Source organism: Acipenser ruthenus, chromosome 24, assembly GCF_902713425.1.
Source record: "Acipenser ruthenus chromosome 24, fAciRut3.2 maternal haplotype, whole genome shotgun sequence".
NCBI lineage: Eukaryota > Metazoa > Chordata > Actinopteri > Acipenseriformes > Acipenseridae > Acipenser > Acipenser ruthenus.
The window spans coordinates 20,212,366-20,236,459 of record NC_081212.1 but is presented as its reverse complement, the minus strand read 5'-3'; the positions used below and the strand labels follow the sequence as shown (position 1 = coordinate 20,236,459).

The window sequence follows — 24,094 nt, the reverse complement described above, 5'->3', positions numbered from 1 at the left end:
GGTTTAGGAAGTCAGTGGAACAGGAGATGAGCTGTTTTTCTAGTGGGGGGCCTTATTGTACTGTTTTATGTCTCGCACTGAAAATTAGTGACTGGGGAAAGATGTTGATTTGAAGCAATTATTGTCCTGTCTGTTTCAGTGCAGCCTTTCAGCATATAGACACAATAGTACATGTGGAGTTTTGTGGGTTACGATAGCTAGACAGGCCCATTCCTTTACTTGGAAGTTACAAACTTCATAATGAGAACTTTTATATAAAACTTGTCCTTGGGACATCAATTGCTGTAGCACAATAACTGTGGTACAGTGGGCAAGGCTTTAGTAATCAAATCACAAAGATCTGCCATTCACAAGAAGCACTTTTGTGATTGAAATACTGTAGCTAATAATCCCATTAACTTCTGGTTCACACTAAACGTCTTTTTTTTTTTTTTTTGTATCCAGCAATGATGCTAGTTTAAAGGTGTTACTAAGATTCTATGCTATGTTTAAAATACAAATTTGTATATTTTAGGACGTTTTTTTCTTTTGCTTTGTTAAATTCAAAATATGTGTTGGGTCTATGTAAAAAGCTACTGCAAAAAAAAACAACCTGTCCCTTTTTTGCTTTAAGCTGGCGGTTGATTCAAAGAATGTTGAGCAGGATTCTGGAATATGAGCAGGATTCTGGAATATTGACTGTACATAGGGGAGGGTGCTGTCTGTGCTCTGAAAGCATCACGTGTGTCAGAACTCTGCAGTGTTGTCGACGGGATACAGGATCGGCTCTCAAGAAACCTCCCTCTTGGAGAGCTACCCTATGAGTGACGTGATCCTTCGTGGTGTCCACAGTGACAGCAGAACAGTGCTGACTTCAGCTGGAGCAAGGACAGGACAGGGATAGGCAGGGAGGATGGATAGAATATGGTAAGGGGTAATGGCTTTTTCCTGTTTGCGTAGCAGCACTAAGAGGAGCCAAATTGATTTATTGGTTCGTAATTAGTTTATGACCCACGAGAAAGAGATAAGACAAATGTGATTGTCATGAAAACAGAGGCTTATCCTCCTGAACTGCTGTTTACAATGTTGGCTGTGCAGTAACATTTTTTTTTTTTTGCAGTAAATAATGCTTGTCGGGGCTGATGCTGCACGTCATTAAGACACAGCAGGATGCTGCAGGTACATGCCAATGAAAGTGTTTTTCCTTTTAGCAACAGCAGACTGAAATGTATAGTCAGTGGTAATTGGCCTTTACTATCAGGGCTGGTATTGATAAAGTGAATGTAGTTTAGGTTTGGGTGCAATGAATGTAGTTGGAAATGAATTAACCCAATATACCCCATGGGATATTTTCTGTCCCTGCATCACACTGCACATACGGATATTTGCCGACTCCTCCTAAACCATTCTAACACCAAAACCCAATTTTTGTCCCAGATACAAAAAAACACCTGATGTGCTATTAAACATCCATTTAAATAAGAGTTCTGCTTTTTGAGGGCACCGGCTTATAGTGTCTGCTCTCATACCATTTACTAATATGCATATACATATTAGTATTTTTTTCTCTCCATTTTAAATTGCACTGCATGCAGCTAGTGCTCTAAGTAATCCAATCCATCTGCCTGTAAATAGGACTAATTCGGAAGTAAAACAGGTGCAAGTTCTCAAGCACAGCCAAGACAAGCCCACATTATCCAACATGAACGAGCAGCAGTACTGCTTGCATATCTATTAGAATTGAATTTGTGTTTTATACAACTGTTTAGAAGAGGCAACTTCAAAATGAACAGTCTATCGGTCTGTAACGCATGGGGGATCTGCAAAGTTGTATTTTTTTTGGAAAGAGGTAAAAAGTTGTCTTTCTCTGCAAGAGGGTTATTATCATCCAAAGCAGCAACACCCCTTTTTTTTGGCTTCCATTACTTTATACTGTTTTGTTTCTTCTTCACAGAGGCACAGCACAACTTGCTTTAGTTACAAACAGGCATGTTTGTACAGTGTACGGTATCCAGTTCAGTGCTCATACCGTAGTTATACATTATACAGGTAAGGTGCAGTAGTTTTTATATGGTGAGAATCCAAGGGCAGCAGTGTGGAGTAGTGGTTAGGGCTCTGGACTCTTGACCGGAGGATCGTGGGTTCAGTCCCCGGTTGGGGACACTGCTGCTGTACCCTTGAGCAAGGTACTTTACCTAGATTGCTTCAGTAAAAACCCAACTGTATAAATTGTATGTAAAAATAATGTGATATCTTGTAACAATTGTAAGTCGCCCTGGATCAGGGCATCTGCTAAGAAATAAATAATAATAATCCAAGCTTTTGAAGCTCAATACAGGCTTCACTTTCTGGTGTTCCTCAGAGTAAATTAACACTGTACGACCAGAAGGCAGGGGTCTAGTCCTGAGACATGACAGACTAAGCAGGAAAGCCCAAGGGACGACCCCAAAATCCCATAAAGGAAGATACATTTGGGATAGCTCTTTAGTTTATTATCCAAAGTGACATTGTTCCTCTTCTGGGTCAGAATATAAACAGGACCCCCTGGATTAGGACCCCTGGGATAATACCCCTGCTCCTGTTCCACCCATGTGCCTCGGGAGGTTTTTCATCTGCAAAGCAGATGGTGTCTTGGCTTCACTCTGTCTAAGTGCCATCTCTTGCTCACATGGCATGGAGTCTCGATTTTGTATTTGTATGTTAAAAAGGTTGCCAAAGAATGAGCTGAATTTTAACCTGTAAAGTGAGCTCTATAGTAGCTACCAACCCTGAATTATCGACTGTGTTTTAAATATAAAAGAATTCTGGCAAAGAATCAGGAACCAACTTCGTGATCCAATTGGAATCAGACAGGACTTGAATCCGTCAATGTTGACTAATAATTGAATAATGCTCCCTGATGTAAAGTACAGTATACATAGCCACACATTACCACAGCAATGAATGGGGCAAATGTTCTTATTTTAATTTAACTCTGTATTAGGGATTTAAGGCCTTCTAGTTCAAAATGTCATGAGATTTTCAGCACAGGATTTTTGCAACCGTTCCTTGGTGTTTGAATGTATAAATTCTGTCACCAATTTGCTCAACAGTTTCCTGGCCAATACCAAATGCATTACTGCTGTCTTTAGCCTTTCAGGTGGAGTATCTTCATTTCAGGGTATAAGACTGGGTTTAAGGTTACAGTACACATAGTGTATCCCATACCATACATGCCAGAGCTGATAGTACTAGCATAGTGCACATTTGAGTAGCTTTTTTGAAATCCTAGAAGTCAAGGATAATTAGTTACTGTAATCTCTAATTGCATGAGTTAATTCTGCCTTCATTACTTGGTTCAAAAAGGCTAATTTCCTGGCTGTCACAGTGTTTGCAGTCCCTCCTTCCCTCCTGGTGGATTAACGAAACTCTATACCTATTTAAGTGCTTCAATAGGACTGAGGGTCACGTTTTATGGTGTCTAACATCAATGTTAAAAGGATTTAACAAAGTTTCTGTATTTTTCTATACCTCTAGAATGTCCTACAAAAATGACTTGTTTAGGGAAATAACAGCTGTTCCTGCTGTTTACAGTCCATTTAAGGTATTGCTTATTCTAGCTAGCATAAAGTGCCATAGTATACTACAATTCTGCTGTCCATCTATTCCACACTGCATGTTTCTACAGGATTTTGGAAACCTATTGACCTTTTGACTTCCAAGTCCAGGCTAGATATGAAGTGGGTCATGATATAATTAATAACAAAGCCCATCTTGTTTTTTCACTTCTGTCAAAGTAGGAGTAGAAGAGACCAGGTTATAAGGGAATCTGTTCAATTGAAGTAAGATGGACGTTTGATTTTAAAATGCAAACTGAACGTGTCCAAGATTGTAGATGCTAGGTTTGCCTATTATCTCTCCTTTCTTTCTTTCTTTCTTTCTTTCTTTCTTTCTTTCTTTCTTTCTTTCTAAATGATGGTTCTTTGGGCTGAACACGCAATGTGCTCTTGCTTAGTGAAGAATCCCCAGCAAGAGGCGACACAAATTCTCCTGATTTTATGTCGCTGCAAAGTCAAAGCTTAAAGCCTCATTCGTTCTGTTGAAATGTCAGACTTTAGCCATGGCATTGATGGTGTAGGATATGACATTTTGTATTTAATTACCCATACAGATTTAATTATCCGTGCAAAAACAATGTGTCTAGTTAGGCTACCTGAACAAGAACATTTTTTGGCATAAATGTTCTGCTTGTGTACCTTTTATGGATTATCACATGATGTGGAATGTTGCCTCACATCTCATTAGACCTGGTCTTCACTGGTACTGTAAGCATTCAGTGCTGTACTAAAAAGAACAATCCTAAGACACAATGCAGGAGTTTATTAAATGGATTGTCAGAAACAAGCTACTATAGCAGTTGGTGGTAAAAAAAAAAAAATTGATTTAAGTTTGTCAGTCTAAGAAACTACTGTACAAGACAAGCACTAATACACAAAAACACCCTCCTTTCTTAAACTGTAGTTGTTTTCATTCTCAGCAGGGTATTAAGTCCTAGCAGACCTTAATTGGGACTAAAAGGTTTATCGTAACCCTGTATCCAATGTAAACTTCTTATAAACACACTCAAGCTAAAACTGGCAATACCCTGCTATCTGATGGATGTGATTTTTCCAATAAAGGCCTGCGTAAAGAATGATTAAACTACTTCCTGCCGATACAGGGTCAGAGAGCTGCACAATGGGAAGATAGGAGGGACTGTTTGGAGGTCGGCTTCAGTTTGCTTTGTAGAGCGTAAAAGGCTGCTGTGCATTTCAATACTGTACAGATTTTGCTCCTCTTAAATGGCATCTCCCTACTAAGTTACTCGCTGACTGACCTCCATGACGGTCTGGAAATGGCTGCTACCCAGATGTTGTTGTTAACCATTTGCTGCAAAAAAATGAACAAACAAAAATGCTTGGGGTTATTTATTTCCAGGCTACATTTAGAGCCAGTTCTCTGGCAATGAGATACAGACATGAACTTGCCACCAGGGTAATACTGTCTGGGCTCTACATTTATATTTTTTCCTACTGGCCCCTTGGGCCACTAAGGTAGTGTTTTCACTGGCCCAGATACAATTTTAACTGGCCCATAAGTACAAAACTATATCACCCTGCTCAGCAAGTTAATAGCAGAGTAATGTATTGGGTTGTGTGTTAGCGCCATTCAAATATAAAATAAACAACCTTCTGGATTATTTGTTTTAACCATTCTGATTATGTGTACACCATATGTTTGAATGGGAATAGCTGATCTATTTTTTAAATCTGACTTTTAGTACATTTTAACATGTTTTGACGATGACAATATACAAATAAAATGAGTTATCATCTGGAATAAATTCACCCGACGTTTAATTTTTAAACCTATTATTGTGTTATTTTTGGCTTCAGGGTTGCTATGGCGTCAGTAAATTTAAAGAAGAAAAAAAAAGCAGTGCAAGAAACTGAATTTTTGGTAGAAATTTTGGTCAGACACCAAAATCTTGCAGAACTCGACTAAACTGCATTCTCCTGCTGTAGGCATTCAAGAAATGCATCCATTAAATTAGCAAAGTACTCCCTCGGCTTTCTTCTACAGCAATATGTAAGAATCTAAAACATGCTCTATTAAAAAAACAGAGAAATACATAAATAGCTGCCATCTTTCAATATGCCTTGCAGGATATTGTAAACATCCAGTTCACAAATCATATAAACGAGCCGAGTGCACATGCAAACTGCATTGTGAACACAAACAGACCTGATCCTGAACAAAACCAAAAGGGTGGGGAAACAACAACAACAACAAAAATAACTTTAGCTTGCATGAATATTCTTTTCATGATGTTTTTTCACTTCTGTATATTTAGTAATCTGTACAGTAACCAGAGAGCCCACGTCTCAAATAAAAAAAAAAAAAAAAGTGGCTAAGCGAAGCCTATCGATATATGCTGCTGTATTTCTGTCATTTAACATGCACACATTGGCGTGCTTGTCATGAAAATACTGTATTCAAGATTTGAAAATGTATGTATACAAATAATCCTCATTTTTTACAAGCAAATCTGCAACCAACGCTAAAAGGTTTACAGATTTATACTAATCCGAATAATAAGCAGTATTCAAACAATAATCATAATAAAAATAATCGTTCTCGGATCATTGTCGCTTGTAGCCTCTCCCAAGTCAGCACCAATCTTACTGCGGATACGAACAAGTCCTGTAAAGATTGTGAATGGCATTTCTGACCTGAACACATTGTACCCCAAATCAAAATGTTAGACAATTCAATCCCGTTGTCCAGCTTCCGTGTGGCGTATCTGGGGAGGGGAGGGGAGGGGGAGGTATGTTTTTAAAAATGGTTTGTAAATTAGGTTTTCATCTTTTTGGCACAATGACCCATTTTCTTGTGTTCCTGAAATGGAAGCCATGTGCACTATACTATATACATTATACAGTTAAAAAATGTTACCGGCCCAGTCGGGCCTGTGGTGCTTCATAACTACCAGCCAAACTGCGATCTATACCGGCCGCCGGGCCATGGTTAATGTCGAACCCTGACTGTGTGGGGCCCCAGGAACCTCTTGACCAACCTGTTTGGTGATGCATTCTTTTTTTTTCCTAAAGCCCCTATTGCATACTGTAGTGCTGCCACTAGTAAAACTTGTATGTGTGTGTTATTGTATGATTTGGCACATTTTAAAGTCTTAAAGCATTAATTAGCTATACTTTATTGTTCTATTGCAGTATCCTACTGTACCACAGTCTAAAACTACTAGTAGTTGAGAAGCATTATGAAAACCCCTCCACTGTAGTTTCTTGACACAATGAGATCCAGATTAAACTTAAAAGCCTTCCATGATTGGTGATGAAAGTTTTCCACTTGGAAACTGTTCAGGAACAAAATAATCGAAATATTCTATTGCAGTTGTATGCCAGCAAAGAGACAATAGTTCACATTCCCATGATGTCAAGCATCTTTGGTTTATTAAAAAAAAAAAAAAAAAAAAGTTACACCTCCTGGTTCTGCAACACCAAACATTTATTTTATTTATGTAATTATTTATTTATTTTAAATGTCTTGCCTAATCAAAATGGTGAAACAGATTCCCCCCCACCCCACTCCCAGATCTTCTAACAAAACTTGTAAATGATAAATTTTGTTTAAAATAAAAAAAAAAATAAAGTATTTTTGCGTTGCACAAGCAAACCTTGTTTAAAACAATCTTCGGCAGCTGCATGCTGTGCATTCTTTCCTTTTGTTCTGCGGGTCATACAGTGGAAGGTTTCTAATTGAATCAATTGCTTGTGTCACGGCCTCTGTTTCGCTGACCCTGGCTTCTGTACGGCATGTCTTGATCAGGTCCTGTCTTGGAAAAAGTTCCCCATATGAACCCAACTGACACAGATTGCAACCCTGAACTGCCCTGAACTTCATCAACAACGACCCCCTCTCTGCAATTCCCCGACCCAGATAGTTTAGAATTTCTATTAACAGCAGCTGCAAGGCTATTTGCATATTTAGTATTTCATTTTGAGAATCATTTTAATTTCCCCCCAAATCTCTCTGGGCTAAGCAAGTATTCCGTACAACCCACATGGTGACTGGACTGAAAGTCAACAAAGACTAAACAAAACAAACATAAGAATATGTGCTATACAGTTACAGTTTCATTTTCATTGAGCCTGCTTTCAACGATCTGGATTGTCTTCCTTTTTCAAGGTGTGTTTTTTTTGTTTTTTTTACAAGCTGGGGAAATAAACATTTGGCAGGTTTTAAGTTCTTCAGTGTGTAAATGGAAAAAATAATCCAGAAAAAGAATGAATGATTTTGAATACTTGTATGTTCTGTAGAATATGCTTTTTCTGTGAGAAAAAAAAAAAAATAAAAAATAGTGACATGCGACAACCTTTTCTGATGTTTACTGTTACCAAAATGTTCCTAAATCAAATGTTCTGGAGACACAAGAAATAAATGCTGCTCAACTTTTATTTTGCATTAAAAAAAAGCTTTTCAAAAAATGTGTATTGATTTTTAGATTTCAACTTAACGTGTTGTGATAATTCACTTACAGAACATTGACCTTCTCTTTTAAAATAAAGTACAGCAGTAGTGTTTCATTCTACCCCTACCCTCCCTTTCTATCAAAAGGTCATTCATCTCAGTGAAGCCACTGATGTTTAACTCTACAGTACGGCATCCTGCCAGTTCCCTTGGATAAGAGCCAGTTAACACATGAATTCCCAACATGCAGGTCAACGTGTTCTTTTTGGTACAATAGAGTAGGATATCTTGATTTTGGCTTAAGGAAGATCGAGAAAGCGAGGGCTCTTTTCAGAAAATATCAACAACATCCTTTCCCTTTTAAAAAGGAGGGAACTACATAAAGTACATGGACAAAGGCTGCTGCTTTTACCCTTTTTCTAGATTATAGAAACACTGTGCCTAGAACCTCAAGGCTCAGTACTGAAATTGATAAGACCCCAACCGGTTTCCTTTTTAGGGTCTTGGGAAAAGTGGGGGTGGATGTCACACTAGCATTTAATGACTTCGGACAGATGGACGAGTCAAGCCAAATCCAGCTTAGGTTCCTTGTGGAAGGAGGCACCTCTACCATCTAAGTGGAGGGTAAGATGTATTTCAGGACCAGCATGCATTTTGGTGACATTAGGTGACGTGGAGTTTATCTTATTAGATAGGGTGGTATTTTAGGTCTAGACTGAGGTAAGTGGGCAGTTTTTTTGAAGGCTGCATTTTTAACTGTACAGTAACTAGGGTGTGCTTAGGGTATTTTTATTGTTTGACTTTTTAGTTCCAGACATCTTTTAACATATACGCAGTACTTAGATTTGTTATCCCTTTTTTCTCTGTGTGCTTGAATCTGTTATATAAGGGCATATCTTCCTGTAAATGGATCTGGCATAAAGGCGCTTATTTTTTTGTTCCCTTGTGGTTTCACGTCTTGCATCTTTTAATGATCTCATACGTTCGTTACCCCCTCAGGGTGGAATAGAAGAGGAGAGGGGGAGGAGGGTTTCTGCTGCGGTAGATTATTTGACCTCTTCATCTCAAGTCTTCTGGTTTTGTTCCTCAGATGAATGCATCTATTGATAAATTCTCTAAATTCTTCCATGCTTCTAAAATATTTGAAGAGGTTGGTGCTGCTTGCTGAAGACGATTGTAAAAGAAGAATTCTGAAGTGGAAACTTTCTTTTTTTCCCAGAAGAGACTATACTGGGCTACAGTTTACTAACTGAAATTTTCTTGGCCTCATTTTTCTTCGTATACAGTTGACCAGGGGTTCCCAAACTTTCTTTGCTGAAGGCTCCCAATGACATTAAGCACCCTAACCGAGGAGCCCCACCATAGCAATGTCAAATGTTCTCCTTACAATCCCACCCCTTGTTGTGTATGGAGTTCATTGCTGCTGTTTCAATTGTACAAACATTGCTTTGTCAGGGATCTGTCTCCTGGACCCGTTATTACTCTGGCTCCATCAGGATTCTGCTACAGCACTTCATTTGTTTTGTTTGTATAACCTGTGTCAATATTCTAGTCAAGTTAGCTTCATTTTGGGGGAGAAGAATGCTTGGGAAATATTCAAGGCCTTGTTGTTCTGCAACCAGTGCCACTGTGATCTTTAATATCTGTTTGGTAATAATACAGGCATGGTGTCTTTTGGGTTTCTCACAGCTAGTTAGTTATATCAGGAGTGCTTCAGTTGTAATCCCATTGGATATGGGGATAGCAGTAAATGACGGCAAGTTCTGGCAGGTTTAGAGTCGATTCATGTAATTAAAACCATTGAGCCAACATATTGTAGACCTTTACATCAGTGTTTTGGATAAATTGAATGTGTGTTTGTCTGAATGTTGTATTTTCAGTAACTTGTGTGTCACTAATGGCTGGTTTCACAGCCCTGAGTCATCACTTATCTTGGACTACCTAATGTTCATTTATGTAAGGTTGTCCAATATGCTAATTGGGGTCTGTGAATCCAGCCGCTAGTTGTATTATGTAATACCTTATGAGTTAAAGAAGCTTGGAAGCAATTAGGGCAAACAAGAAGTCCTCATTCCATTACGTGATAGACTTAAATGTCTTACTTGCTACTAAGTAATTTTTTGTAGTGATATCAGTTGGTTTCACAGCACTAATATTGGATAATCTTATGTAAGCTACCCCTATGAAACTAGCCTTATAAACACCTAATGTACTTAGGATTTTAGGACTATACAGTGATGGGATGGAACTAATACTTCCATTGCATAGCAATATGATCCATTCCTGGTTTTACTATGAGTTTAATAAGACACACCTGAGCTTGTTACCTATACACACTGTGGCTAATCAAGCTCAATGCGTGAAACTGCTGTCAATAGATGTCTTGCTTCCATCCCTGCAGTGGAATAATTCTATTATGACCACAAAATGGAGTGGGTTAATGCATCATGATACCAGTCTGTAAAACTCCTCTCGTTCCAATATCAAGCTAGGGCTGCAGTCTACAATCCCATCTGCAACTGGACATTACAAAAAATATCACTGCATCAATGTAACATGCTTTGTATAATAGCCAAACTCCAATATGTACTCATCGTATAACTAAGAAGTCCCCCGTTTTGCCTAATATAAATCGGGTTCAAATCACTTTCAAGTAAATTCCAGTGGCAGATGGAAACAAGCATTAGAAAGATGGTCTTAGGTTTTCTTTTGTATTTTGACATTGGTGCATGTGTGAAAAACTAAAATCTTATCGTATAGTTGTACTGTATACAGTGATTTTTATCTTCATGCAAAGCAAGATTATTCATGCAACAGCGATGATAGCATTTATTTCTGGTTTGACTTGAAGTAATGCAAACAGGTGTTAATAAGTACGAGGGGATGTCCGCCATTTCATCCACAGTGACATCTATGTGGGTGCCCCAGGATAGTCTAGGCCAATATGAGATTTCCATTGTATATCTGTTTTTAAGCTTAAGTGGGTTTTGTTATTCCAAGGTCTGGCAGCCTTTCATTTGTAAAGAAATATATTTTTCATTTAGTGCTAGAAAAATGTTTGTCTATGAAAAAATGGCTTCAAATTTTTTTAATTTGCTGTTCCAAAAAAGTAAGCAAGTAAGTCTGTCTGTCTGTCTGTCTGTCTTTTTCTTTCATACATATACATTACGATTTCACTGCTGGAGAGCTAAACATATTTTATACAGTGTTATGGTCTATAAGACCAGGTGGCTTTTGCCGAGTCCAGAAAATTGAGCCGATTAGATTACCCTTGTCAGAAGCCAAGTACAAATAAATAACAGGTTCTGTTAATGGAGTGTTTGTATGGCGAGCTTGTGCAGTATGAATCTAGACTCATGCACAGTAATCTGATCATGTTTAATGAAGTACATTTGAGAGCTTGTCTATAGATATTTGCTGAAATCGGTACACTGTACATGGTTTAGAATTTGCTTGTGTTAGTGGTAGGGTAGTATGTAATACACGATGGATACTTTTTGCAGGTGAAAATAATTATTTCTGCTTACTGTGTAAGAGTACTGTTCTTAGACATCCTGAGAACTGTTTAAATCCAGTAACCACAATGGGAATCTCTGTTGCAACCCAAATTATAAGGAATTAAGAAAAGTAGACACATTTAATTACACAGGAGCTGAATCATCTATTTTGTATATATAAAGAGAAGATGGATAACTGCTGAGTTTTGTTAGTGTTAGATTTGCCAACACTCAAATTCCATTTTTAGGTGTACAGCGTAGCAGGTAGCACTGAATTTACTACCCTGAAACCAGGACTGTCATCTCCTAAGATATGTGGTTAGGGCTCAAACGCTGCTCTCCACAGAGGAGTATAGACCGATCTAGAGCCCTAATAAAAACTGCTAACTATTGATGATTAGTATCTCATTTGTATCTCTGCTGCTTCGTGCTGAAACCCAGTACATTCTCATCACGTAGACATGAGAACTCAATGGCACTGACAATGTTGCCCTTAAAGCCCAGATTGAGAACATTTAGTCAAAGCTGATTTATACTGCCAATCTTAATATTCTCATTTCAAAGTACTGTAGAAGCATTGCTTTTTTTTTTTTTTTTTTAAAAACCTTCTTACTGAAGTCACGAGGCAGGTTGTAACTGCATTAATATATTTGTGACCACTCCATAATTCTTGACAAAATGCATGCAGTCTAAGACCCCTTTTTAAACAACTGTTATAGAAGGCTTGGATAGAAAATTAGAAGCACCATCAATTGTTCTGGTTATCAGCTGTAGACTTGGAGAATGGCCCTTTTTTCTTTTCTTGAGGCATTTGTATTTGGGCAGTGACACTTGCCGAACAAGCACCAGGCCTTACGTTTTTTAGTCCTCTTGCAATGAAGAAATACTCCCTCGTGAGCCTGACTGTATAGGACTAGTAAAGCTGCTGTTGTTTTTTTTTGGTTCTTTCTCTGCGGTCACTGTCATAGCCAGTACTTCTTATGATGAATGTGCAGCCAGTTTAGTTTAACAGGACACTATAATACAAAGCATAGTTTGGAACGTCTGTTGACAGCTAGAATACAAGTTTTAGTTTGTTGGTGAGCATATTTAATATAGAGCCAAAAACCTGTAAAGAGTGGATTCTTGACCATTGTAATTCATTTCTTATTGAAGTGCTGTCTGAAACCTTTATAGTTATATGTCTAGCCACTTTATTAAGGCCTACTGAATGCTGAAGTTTCCTTAAGTATTGTTGCAGGTCAATCCCACCCAACAATGCCGTACTCCTGATGGCGATTGGCTACTTTCAAGACAATCATGCACCCATCCACCAGGAGTGTGAGCGATTGGTTTGGGGAGCATGACAGAGACTTCAGGCATCATCCATGGCAACCACAATCCCCAGATCTAAGTTCAATTAAGCATGTTTGGGATGAACTACTCGTTCGTTATCACTATCCTCTGCCTATTTCTCTGCACCGATTGTGTGAAATACTAATGAATTAATGGACTAATACCCCTTGGGACACCTTCCAGCACCTTGTGGAGTCTATACCATATTGAGTAAAGGTACCCAACCCGATATTGGTACAGGTCCTAATAAAATGATCAGACAGTGTTACTATACAGTACATTCGATCCAGACCTCCCTGAGTGAGGCTGCATTGTAAAACAAATTGTGTTTTACATTCTGACGGTTGCAGTACAGTAAAAGTATCTTATAACAGTCGGTCAACGACAGTGTATGAGGTTATACATGCTCTTTTGTAAGGACCTGGTAAATGAATGTGTGTAGCTGATAACCTACAGAGAAGCTGAGTGTTTATTTTCCAGTTGGTAAATCAATATCATGTGCAGGAGATTATGATAAATATTTTTTCAGTTCATTTACAAGTAGTTGAAAAATGGTGTGTTACAAATACAGTAAGAATATGTTCTAAAAGTGAAGTTGTGGAGGCAAAGGTTTTTTGCTCTGTGTTCCTGTAAGAAAAGTGTAACCTTCAAGTATTTCCCTTTGCTTATTACTGATAACCTTTGACACTTCTTGGCAGGCAAACCTAATCAGTCATTGTCTTATTTTTACAACTTAGACGGCAATACATTTTTGTTTTATTTTTATGAAATGCCCCTGGCTCTCCTTAGCATATCTCACACCATTTGAATGATAAGACCCTGTGAGTTGAGCTAAGTTATTACAAGTAAAAAAAACATTGCTTGTTAATCTGCTGCTACTGTAGGTATTTATTTTAATCAGTATCAGTCTTAGTGTTATATATATATATATATATATATATATATATATATATATATATATATATATATATATATATATATATATATATATATATATATATATATGTGTGTACATATGTATGTATGTGTGTGTGAATATATATATATATATATATATATATATATATATATATATATATATATATATATATATATAATGCAATGCGCATAAAATAGAATGCATGTTTTTGTTTTTTAATAGTTTTTTTTTAAATTACATTTTCGATCTAGTCCAAATGAATAATGCATGCATTAATGAAGCCGATAAGAACAAAAGTTAGGCTACGTCACAATTTGTGGCAACTGCTTATAAAATGTCATCAAGAAGGATGGAGCTAATAGTAACTTCATTTAACAATATGCATACTGTAGAGACAGCCCTGGATATAAGTTTGACTGAGAAACAAGTGTTCCTTGTACCATTACATTAATTGTTTATTTTTTTACTGTAGAAGCCTGTGTCTGGAGAATATTTGATTTGTCTTATTTTAATTGGTGTAAATAAAAAAAAAAAGACACCACAGGGTGAAAGTGGTATATGATGATTCCATTACTATTCTATGTTTGCAATCATTGATTCTGGATTATGTTCCAATATACAGTTGTAATTTTCCTGTAGATCTGCCTATTTCTGGCTCAATCTTGCTTTGAGCTTGTCTGGACAATCCTAAATGATGGGACTAAACATATTTCCTCTATCCATTCAAACTGCATGTGTTTTGCAGCTGACAGAGAATGTGGATCATCACCATGGAGACAAACCTGTGGTTATGTAGCCCTTTCCTAGCATAATTAATGTAGAGCAGGTGGGACTGGCAGAGTTGAAAGGTCACTGTCACATGATTTGAATGGAATTATAAATGTTCTGTACTGATGGTTAAAGGCAGATTTAGCTGACTGAATAAGCAAGAGGAGGCTGATGCTGACATACTGTATCCATCAAAGCTTCTGACCCAGTACGTTGTGTGACATCATAATGAAACTGCGTTCTCTGCGCTTCTAACTCTCTACTCTCTGTTCCTTCCTTCTTTCTACCTTGTCTCTATGGGCCGAAGGGCTTTTTCAAATCCTGCTCCCAGACTCTGAATTTGTTCCCTGAGTGTATTCGCCTCGCTGACTCGCTTTCGATTTTTAAAAGTCGGTTAAAAACGTATCTCTTTGGTTTAGTTTATTCTTAATTGTTCAGCGCTTTGTGATAACTGTTATGAAAGATGCTATATAAAACACAATTATAAGCCTACAATATTAGCACTTTGGGGAAATATTATTAGTAATTTCTTTCATAAAGTACTTGCTTCAGCAAACAAAGAATAATAACGTTGTTGTCTTGGCAGAACCAACAGCCAAGCATTTGGGCAGGAAATGACTGTTGTTAAAGTATTCAGAAGGCAGATATTCTTAAGTGTTTGCGCTTTGCAGTTGAAACAGATGCAATACAGTGGGATCAAACATTTTATTAGATTTTGCTGTAAAGTTGCTAAGGGGTGGTTTGGCACAGCGCACATAGTTTCAAACTGCAATTAAAGTAAACATGTCATGAAACAGGCTGCATTGTTGACGTTTCTGTTGCGGAACCTGTAGGTCATTCAGATTTGTTCATCAGAGACAATTCAAGGAAATCTTGAGTACCGGTATGCAATATAACCCTTCAAGAATCCAGCTTGCTTTTTGATGTAGTTAGTTACAGTGGAGAATTTAAAATGGAATTCTATGGTACTCTAATTAGATTTAGTTTTTGTTCCCTGAGCTAGCATACCTTGAAGCCAGGGTGTATTTTTATAACTGCCTTCAGAAGAATGGCAGTTTAGCTACAGAGTGACGTGGCTCATTGAGTGATGAAGGTTTTAATGAAGGGGAAGGAGGGAGCCTTACAGAAAATTAGCCCATATAGTTCGCTCCTGCTAGCTTAGGCCACTGACTTAGTCAGATTTAGGTCACCTATCTTAATAAAAATGAAGTTTTTCTCGTGTCTTCTTTCATGATTTACGATAACACTATTTTTGTGCATGTCGCACACTATACATTGATTTTACTGATAAACTAACATTTTGGGTCCTGTTTTTAAGGCACATTTTCCGTGTGGAACATAACAAAATGAAACTCGCATGAAAATAATTTAATTGCAGGGATTGAATTTGTATGTAAATGTTCAGTATGAGCTTAATAATAAAGCTTTACTCCATGAATGCAATTTGCACTGTTAGCCAACTGGGTGATTTTTGAATAGGCTGAAGGTTAACTAGAAGGCAGAAATGACATTTCAGAGGATTGATTAGCCAGCCTCCAAGGCAATAGGAACTGCGATCTTAATCCCTGTGGTTTTTATCTTTTTAGAATGACCTGGTAAATTACTTTTAAAGAGCTTTTCTAACCTGACGAGATAAGAACGAGGTTAAAGCTACTCTTCTTGAGAGCATTTGTTAGTGCTACTGTGCAGTAAAACATCGCTTTCATTCCACAACCATGAAGAAGTCATTTGTTTGTTTTTTAAAGAAAACCTCAACAGTTTTGTCGTAGTTTAGAATCACCTGTGATAATGCTGATGGATCTGTATACCTTTACATAGTAGCCTGTTGTACTCAACCAGTCAATTACATCACTTCACTTTTCAGTGACTTGTGGAAAGTAGATGTCTATAGAATGTTCATGGGGCCAAAACGCTGCGTATCCATCAAACACTCTCATGATATCGTCGGTCTCTTTGGAATAATGTGCACTCTGGGGGTGTGTTCCATATGAGATAGTGTAATAGGGGTAGCACCGAATAGTCGACAAGTCAAACAGCAAAGTGACAGCTGACCTCAGAAACTTGTAGTTGACTAATCGCTCATCACAAAGTAATTGTGAAGAGTGTGGTTTCAGATGGCTGGAAGCACAGTTGCAGTAGCAATCCATTTATTGTTTATTTTATAGATATATAGATATATAGATATATATATATATATAGATATATATATAGAACATGTAGCACTCAAATGGCAAAGTGTTTTGAAACGGCGCACCAGACATTATTAAATTACATGCTTTTTTTATTGAATTTGAATACTAGTCCACCTGTTCGACTATTACAGCATAATCCGGAGCCATTTGGTTTCTCTTAGACAGGTATAGTATGGTATTGAAAAACTCACATGTTTCTTTTCGGTGTTGATAAGAGTGTGTGAGTGAAGGAATCTGAATGCCTAGAGGCTCTGTCTAAACTAGTAAGCAGATATAGTGAACCTACTTCATGTTGCGTTGTAATTTAGAGATAATGACATGTTTCCTAATTCTGTAAAACAAGCTCATGAGATGTATAATCGTGATAAACAACACATTACCCCATCATCATTTGTTCCCCCAAATGTACTTTTTAGTGCAAGTTTTGTTATTTCCCAAACTTTGATGTTTTGGAAGTGCTTGACATGTCTTTCTGCTTTTCCTTTATTAATGCGTGCATCAGGCAATCCTGGTCACGTCTGCCTTGGTAGACTGAGAGGATATATATATATATATATATATATATATATATATATATATATAATATAATATAATATATATATATATATATATATATATATATATATATATATATATATATATATATATATATATATATATTTATATATATATATTTATATAATATAAATTCAAGCTAGCTGATGAACAGTGGTTAAATGACTCTGGAGGCCAGCATGCTGTTAAGAACACTGATGCACTACTGAGTTTCAGTAACTGGATCCATTACTGTGCATCTCAGACACAGCCCCCTCCCTTCGGAATTGCAGCTCTTTACAGTTATGTAACAACACATCTGACACCAGAAGCTCTCTATTGATTTCCTTTTTTCCTGAAAAGTCATAATTGCAGGACTGTCAGAAGACTTACGACAGGTTGTTACTGGCCTGCAGTGATGGCAGCGCGTCAGTAACCAGTGCCAGAAAGGACCTTGTCTGCCTGTGTGTGTCGGTCACAGACATGGCTCGGTGCCAGAATCTTACATTGTTCTAATAATCTAAAACAGCAAGGTTTCTGCAGTACGGTAATATTCTGAAGGGCCTCACAGCACAGTACTCTAACTTAAAGTGAAAAATCGTTTATTTAAGACACTTGTTCCCTTATAGTCTGTTATAAAAATTAACTAAATGCTTGCTATAGCTGTAATCTCCTCCTTACATTAAATGGAAGTTGACATTTTCATTTTATAAATTCTGTTTTTGGTGAGCCCAGCATTCTATTGACTTAAGCAAATTCTAGATCTCTGTGGTTTTATAATAGAAAAAATAAAAAAAAAATGGTTGGGACGGAGGAGGATAATATGGCTTGAAGATGTAATTTAAATATACCCAGGTTTTTTACCCAGTGTATTGTAATATCCATTCATCTGGTGGGTGTTTTCAACCCAAAGGTATGGGGTGAAGTTGCAGAAAGTATTTGCTAGCTGTTCTTTTGAGATGGATCCCAATAGTTAACTGTACAAGCAGAGTTACAGTGGTCTGTGCAGTACAGCCACCAATCAGTCATCCGGGGTATCAACAAAACAACCTTAAAGGCCCCAAAAGACACAAATACATCCCTTCATTCCTGTTAACAACAAACTGGCTGAGCCAAAGATTTCCTAAAACAAAACTCTCTTGGAGTATTTTAATGCGACCTTGGTTATGATCCGGTACAGCAGCAGCAGCATGAAGGGTGACGTGTGCAAATGAAAGTTAGATTTCAGTCCTCTTCAAGGGGGTTACAGAAACACACCTTGGGAAGTGGTTCATGCATTCAGTAAGTGTGAATCACAGGCTCAATACAAGGCATGGGTTGAGCACTCCGAGGTGTTTTCATATTATAATGTTTGACCAATCAGATATGGGGGTACTTTGAGGGCTGTCCCAGCATGCAGTTTAGTATTCAACAATACTGAACTCTTGATATGATTGAGGTCTTACTGGCAATTGGACAGCAAATACTTTCAACAGAAAAAGTCTGGAGGCCAGTGGAATCTTTTTATGATCTTCTGTGTGGCAGCCCCCTATTAGAAAGCAGAAAGCATACATTGTTATAATACGTTGGCTGATGTATCTGAGTTCAAACATTTAAGAATCGGCTAAGCAGTTAGAAGTTCTATGACTAAACTAAAGTGCATACTGGTTTAAATATAGCACCTCTACTTCTGATTTAATTATTGACATATGTTTTGTTGTATCTTGTGTAATTCCCGTTACTTTACTGAAGAATTCGGAGCACAGGGTTCCGTGAGATACAGGATAGAGGGGATGCTGTTGGTTTGCTTTAAGTGCCCCCTGTCCACGATGGCATCAGCAGTAGCACTGGGGACTGATCCAGTTACACAGAAGGATTCTTTTCCTAACCCACGGCCTGCTTGAATCAGTTACAGTGGTGCCAGTGAATAGGATTCTGTTGCTGTCACTAGTCACAGCCGAGACAAAAGTACCCATTATCCACATAATCTTGGGTTTCTGTTGCAAGAGGCCATCTTGTCTACAGCTATGGCCAAAAGTTTTGCATCGCCTAGGATTTTAAGATTGTGAGAAAATAAATAAATAAATAAATATTTAGGAGGCAGTGGTTAAAGTCCAGGGCCTGTAACCAGAAGGTCACCGCTTCAAATCCCACCTTTGCCACTGACTGACTCACTGTGTGACCCTGAGCATGTCACTTAACCTCATTGTTCTCCATCCTGCGGATGACATGTTAAAGGGCAGCAGTGTGGAGTAGTGGTTAGGGCTCTGGACTCTTGACCGGAGGGTTGTGGGTTCAAGCCCCAGTGGGGGACACTGCTGTTGTACCCTTGAGCAAGGTACTTTACCTAGATTGCTCCTGTAAAAACCCAACTGTATAAATGGGTAATTGTATGTAAAAATAATGTGATATCTGTATAATGTGAAATAATGTATAATGTGATATGTTGTAACAATTGTAAGTCGCCCTGGATAAGGGCGTCTGCTAAGAAATAAATAATAATAATAATAATAATAATCAATGTCTTATTGTAATTGTCACAGCCTACCTCTGTAAAGTGCTTTGTGATTGTGGTCCACTACGAAAGGCGCTATATATATATATATATATATATATATATATATATATATATATATATATATATATATTATATAAAATAAATAAATAAAATATATATATAACATAATTTCGATATTTTATTTAAGATCGTGTAATCCAAATAAACTATAAAATGATATTGCAAGTGTACCCGAAGCCAATACTGCATTTTATTTTACAACTGCAAAGCGGTATGTAATTCAAATATGTTTACATAACATTATTCAGCAGGTTTCATTTGTTCATCTATAGGGTGATGCAAAACTTTTGGCCATAGCTGTAGAACGTTTTTAAAAAAGGCATTTCCCAGCCAGGTGAATACCATTGGCTAAAAGTTGGGTTGGTGAAACAAACCTGATACAAGAAAGATATATACAGTATTCAAGAAAAAAAGCAATGGAGAAATAAGGTATCCGGTAAAGTATTCAGTTTATGCCAGCATTACAAACACATTTCAACTTGAGAGGCTTTTATGCTGACAAAGTGTTAAAGGTATCTGGAAGCCAGACAGATTAGTGGTAGTGTTTCCAGCCAAGCTAAAAACTAGAGTTCCCAGAAATTGCCAGTCTGTGTTCATTTGCTACACAGGTCAGAAGACTGGTGTTGTATTGGACAGATTACATTTTGAAACAAGCTTGGTTTTAATTTAATATAGAAAAAAATGTTGCCTTTTTAGTATTGGAGCAAGATCAAATTCCGGTTTTACTTTTAAAGGTGGAATAATCAAGGTTGTAAAAACATTATTTTCCTCTAGTCCCGATTGTGTTGCTGTAGATGTTTGCCTTCCTGTGTTGCAGTGAAGTTTGGAATACAGATAGATCACAAGAAAAAAGTGTTCATGAAAATTTTAAGCAAGAAGAGCTTTGCTTTGTATTAAAGGGCATCTGTTGGTCTATTGGTAAGCGAACCTCCCCAAGGAGCTGCATTTCCCAACCCCAGGAAGGGGGAAGAGACTTCAGCAGAAGATCAATCCTTTAACTCTCATCCTCGTCAATAACTTACTATGCAGCCAGCTAGCACCCCCCAATAGCAACCTTTTAATCAGTAGGATTTCAGAGCTTTGGAAGCCAGTCGCAAAAGAACTACATTACAGCATTTGATGTTCTTGCACTTGGCTTGATGAGGTTGTCTGCAGTGATAAAGCCCAGCTTTTGTGTAAAATTGCAGTGTAAATGACAGAGCTTTGAGAGGAGTTTTTTTTTTGTTTGTTTTTTTTCATCTCTACAGTAATATGATCTAAATGACCCAGTGGTGATAGAATTGCCTGATATACAATATTGGTCATTTTTAATTACACCTGGTCAATACAGCAGCAAATGCACTGGCAGTATGAATTTTACAAGGATGTTAACCCTGGGAGGGACCTCCAGTCTATTCTTGCTTGTCTGTGGGGAATGCACTTGACATTGCAAGTACTTAAGGATGATGCTTAAATGGTTTGCTTAGGATGATTCTGTCTAAAATACATTATCTCTATACAGAAAACGGAGAGGTCCACTTTAAATAGAGAAATATATTGATTGGCGGTCTGAGTGACAGTTTTGGTAAGAACAAATGTGCACTGTATACTGTACCAACTCACTGTATTTAAGCTTGTACTGTGTTGCCACACATTAGGTAGATTGGGATATGCACTGCATACTGTTGATAAAACACAAGGCCTACAAGTAGCTTCCCATTGGCTCACCTAGTAAAGGCACTGCTGCTTGAAGTGTAGAGTCATGCAACCGGAACCTTTCTGACAGTGGCTTAGGTTGGTTCAGTCCATCAGGCAGTCACCTGTCTGGAGGCTAAGCCCTGGAGTCTTGCTCTGCAGTGCTGCTCAGAACATCACACTGCCATATGGTATGGGAACAGAGACTGCACAGTGACCTGCTTACAGAGTAGGTGAAAGGTGACAGATGTTTTCAAAACTGGGGAGTTAGAACTTGACTTCTAGCAAATCCTAATGCTAATTGGATGCCGTAGCAAAGAAAACTAGCAGTATGGAAGAAGGGAGACAAGTAAGGAGAAGGGATTAAGGTTCTGTCAAGAGGAAGGATATGATACTAATTTGACTGAAACATTTACAAAAGTAACTGTATCCTCTTTTTATCTTGAAATCTAATCTCGGTCTCTATGCCAAGTCACTACTGGATAAAGTCCTATTGCTGGAAATGCACTGTTTTTTTTTTTTTTAATCATGAATACAGGCTGTAGAAAGTTCTGTAGAAGGTCTGGTTTCATTTTTCTCATTTATGTACAGTATTTAAATAATATAGAACAAATAGCAGTTTGCAGCAGTGCCTCCACTGTGGCTTGTTATGGTTTACCTAAAGTTATGCAAAAGTAAAAGTCCCAGCTCACAGTTGATGGTTCACTGTGCAGTATCTGTGAAGAGTTGGTGAGCTGCCCCAAGTGCACTGGTACCAAAGAGTGCACTGTAGGAATCGGGACAGATGGGCAGAGGCAACCGGGAGCAGTTGGTTTTGAGGAAGTGAGTGGTGTACATTTAAATATAGTATGCTGGTTTTGCCAGTTTAGTGTCTACATTAGGAACAGGGTTAAATGTGAAAGGCTTTTTTTCCAACAGACAACAGTATTCAAACCCACAGTCAATGTAGCTCAGTACATTATATTTATTTCTACACCTGTAATTTTTCTATTTATTCAGACCGTATGAGGCATCACTAAGTGGGGTATGTCGCAACAACACAATTAATTTGATTGTCTCCATCTGTAGACTGACTAGACTCCAGACTGTTGGTTTTTCAGAGACGTCCATGCTTATGTCAAAGAGGCAGTAATAAGGATCTATTACCTTCTGCTGAGTAAAGTGTGGTTTTGATCAAATGTCTCCTAATAGAACGGTTCCAGGAACACAGTGTCCAGTCGGTGACTGAAAAGCCAATTTGATACATTTAAATGCATTCAATCATTTGCTATCCATTTTAGAACAAATATACACAAACAAATATCTTTTGTGTGCTCTTCAAAAATAAAGGGTCAAGTGTATGATAGATGTCCAACCCCCTATTTTAATGCAGTTCATTTGAGAGGCCATATACAGTAAGACCTCAGACAGAAAGCCTATCGGTGAGAACGCTTATAATTATGGCCTGCATACTACATATCTCCTCTGTGGCCCTCTTAGTTCTTTCTACAATCCCAAAATTCATCACATTCATTAATAAAATAATAGCTGAATTTCTTGTTGAAATTGATTAAGTGTTGCACATGCACCGTACCAATTAATTGCAGCTTTGCTGTAAAAAAAAAAAGGAGTTCTAAGGGTCTGGAAGTACACATCTTAAAGTATGAAGTCAAATGAAAGTCTTCAAGATTTAAAATGCAGATATACACATGTTTCGTAAGTAATAAATTGATTCTGGATAAGCATAAGAACATTTCTAACCTTTTATTCCATGGCAGGTAAACCGTCTGTCTTATTGTAGCAGTGAACCGCTTGTCCTGATTTTTATTTATTTGAAAATACCTATTTATGTTATACTGTGGATGTGGTTCATGGTTCTCTGCATAGCATACTGACTACCGGTAATGTTGTATTTTACCCTTAACAGTACAGTATTTACAGTGCATAAAAACTAAACAGTGTAATAGAAATTCTTTTTGAGACTAAATTCAGGGATACTGCCATTCTTCACTTTTACTGTATACCAGTGGGACTGTTGGTTATTCTTGGAACTAGGTCTGCTGAAGCTCGTGAGCATGTGCGTTTCGTTGTGCAGAGGCTTCAAGGAGGAAGCTTGTGTGCCTGCAGTTGAGACCAATTTCAGGGAATGATGAAAAGACATTTTTAGTATTGGTTTCTGAGCAAGTGCACAGAATGGGAAACTATGGACAGTAAACTGTGGATTATTCGATTTCAACCCTTTCGAGATGTTATACTTGTAATGCTATTTAATACATTTCCATTTCAACTAATTTATTTACAAATTACCAACTGCCACTGCTGTTCATCCTGTTCTTGGCAATTACACCACATTGTCCACCATTTTTAGTATTGGTATTAACAATTTTAACAATAGTCATATGAATAGCAGCTATTGACTACTGTGCATTCCGTGACTGGTTTCATTTTATGAGTCCACAGTTTCTTTGACGATTCCACAGTTCCCTGTTTTCTCTTTGGCGAATCCATACTTCAAAGGATGAAGTAATATAATACATTAAGTGTGACTTGCTGTATAGAAGTGATTCTTTGCCAAAGGATTTTGGCACTTTGTCATAGCCAGTAAATAAGTTGGCCACAATTTTAAAGGAAATCAAAAAGTGTGCATTAGAAC

General features: G+C 37.6%; 1 protein-coding gene across 4 annotated transcripts in view; it reads left to right on the top strand.

The window, feature by feature from the left end:
* LOC117429449 (talin-2) overlaps positions 1–24,094 on the top strand; it is a 120,651-nt gene that overhangs the window by 16,334 nt on the left and 80,223 nt on the right. Inside the window, exon 1 of one of the 4 annotated variants that reach the window (XM_058998621.1) lies at positions 2,010–2,028. The exons of the other annotated variants lie outside the window; for them this stretch is intronic. The gene's annotated coding sequence lies outside the window, so the exon portion shown is untranslated. Of the gene's footprint in view, positions 1–2,009; positions 2,029–24,094 lie in introns of those variants that run through there. 4 annotated transcript variants of the gene reach the window in all.